This window comes from Notolepis coatsorum (genome assembly GCF_963971535.1).
Source record: "Notolepis coatsorum genome assembly, chromosome: 2".
In the NCBI taxonomy this organism is placed as follows: Eukaryota; Metazoa; Chordata; class Actinopteri; order Aulopiformes; family Paralepididae; genus Notolepis; species Notolepis coatsorum.
Window position 1 is genome coordinate 188,961,703 of NC_140166.1, and position 2,500 is coordinate 188,964,202.

A 2,500-nucleotide genomic window follows, 5' to 3' on the forward strand; every position below is an offset into this window, starting at 1 on the left:
AGTAAGTAAGTAAGTAAGTAAGTAAGTATAAGTAAGTAAGTAAGTAAGTAAGTAAGTAAGTAAGTAAGTAAGTAAGTAAGTAAGTAAGTAAGTAAGTAAGTAAGTAAGTAAGACTGCATTACAGATTTATCTTTAACTCTTAAAAAAGCACACGCAATTTATTTTCGTCGTCTTTCAAGAGACGTTTCCAATATTCAGCAACATTGAACATGACGTCTCACATTATACACCACACACCGCACAGGCCTACAGACGCGCGTTAAAGAGGTACTACCTGGAAACATTAGCCGTATGGTAGCTCAGCTTAACTGCAGGCACTAGAAAGAGGTTAGAGCACTATAGTCTCTATAAACACTCCAGAGAGAGGACGTTTAGCTGTAAATAATGTATTGAATGCAAACTTCAGGTCCACGGGGACATGGGTAGGCTCATTACTCTTTAAGGTTGTTGTCCTCTTTACGTAGTCCATACAGGCTCTCAGCGATCGACTTCAGCCGTGCGTCCGCTCTGTTGTTTTGATTTAAACATGCTTTTACCTGCGGATATTATTTATAGATATAGGTATTGTTTTATTCTCTGTATATCATCGCCCAGGGCCCACACACTCTAAGCCCTCTCAAGGGTAGTGTGTGTGTGTGTGTGTGTGTGTGTGTGTGTGTGTGTGTGTGTGTGTGTGTGTGTGTGTGTGTGTGTGTGTGTGTGTGTGTGTGTGTGTGTGTGTGTGTGTGTGTGTGCGTGCGCGTGCGTGTGTGTGCGTGTGCCTGTGTGTGCGTGTGCGTGTGCGTGTGTGTGTGTGTGTGTGTGTGTGTGTGTGTGTGTGCGTGTGTGTGTGTGTGTGTGTGTGTGTGTGTGTGTGTGTGTGTGTGTGTTATCTGGACCAGTAGCCGAGGTGAATACGTGGGCCTTGGTCTGTGTGCCCTGTTAATGTGGCGAGGTGAGCTCCATTGATCTCAAAGCAGGATGTCAAACATTTTAGTGCAGATCTTGTCCCTGTTATTGCCTTGCACAGCCAGGCTGTTAATGCATTAAAAATCGTTTGTCCCTATCTTTCCAAACCTATCTCACCCTACTGCCCCGAGCAACACAAGAATACCCCTTCATTGTATCATACATACCACTCCGGCCCCCCCTCCGTTTCTATCCGTCCTTCCGTCCTCTCGGTCTCAATCAATCTTTACGACACCCAGTTGCATCTCCCTAATGTTTCCGGACTTGACCGTATCCCCGCTCAAAAAATCTTAATTAAGCCCATTCTGTGTGCTTACCGTTGGGCCAATTACAATCTGACAGGGGCTAATAAAACAACATTGTGGAGAGGAGACCAAGATGAGCATATAGCACCATGTGCTGTGACCCTTACCTCCTTCGCTCTCTCTACCTCGACCTCTCTTTATCTCCCTCCATCCGCGCCTCTTCATATTCCCCCTGTTTGCCGCCTCACAGGCTACGGGAAGGGAACGGACGTGAAGGGACGACAGAGTGAAATGGTGGATGACGGGTATCAGTTGGTTAGGGGGTCTCACACTGTTTTTCCTCGATGCCCATATGGTCATTATAATGACATATCTCAATGCTACTATGTTACCTAGACACCTCTCATCTCTGCTTATTGAGATACATGAAGCCGCCTGCCTGCTTGTCAACCATCACAGACATGAGTCATATATCCATTGTTCGGCATCAGCATCTTTCTTAATTTAGGTATTGACTTATGCGGCATCCACACATTCTGAAATCCATAGCCCACACAGTCTGTATTAGCTACGTTTCTATTCCTGAACCCGCTTCATTTGGTCTCCAGAGCTGCAGTGAACTGGGTTAAGTTGAATCACGGTTGGGAAGAAGGGAGGACATGTTACAAGGATTTCCACTGCTGTTTCTGGTTAGAAAAACCCACAGAACGAGGAATGTACACTGGATGCGATGTATCTATTACCCATTGTGGGTTTAAATGCCTGTGGGTTTGAAGAGATTTAGATGCACATGAGGTAACATGCACGTCCATCTTAACGCTGCAGCGACACATGGGGGAACAACTGTTGATGGGAAGATAAACCATGCCAAGTCTCCTTTCTTCCTGTGATACAATATTGTTTTTTCCTAATTACACTGTCATTACAGAAATAAGAGCATTGAAATTCAAAGGTTTGCCAGTCCAGAGGTTTTTCTTTTAATTGATATGGTTGGAAGGCTGAGAGGAAGACAGAATAGAGGAAACAGAGAGGAGAGGGTTCTGATGGGATTCAACCTCATAGGCTGCAGAACCACATTCAAAATACACGTCGTAATCTGTTACACAATCTCTGGGCAGGGTACCCCCTAGTTTTAACACTGCTAGCCTGTTTTCTACCGTATTTGCTGGAAAGGATGCGTAACAGTATTTTCCTGAGCCAGTGCCAGTGTGGCACTGTGCCAAGTCTGTGCAATAGTATGATTTAAAACATTTATAAATAAAAAAAAATTATAAAATAAATGATGCGGCTAGTAGTGTGTGTGTGTG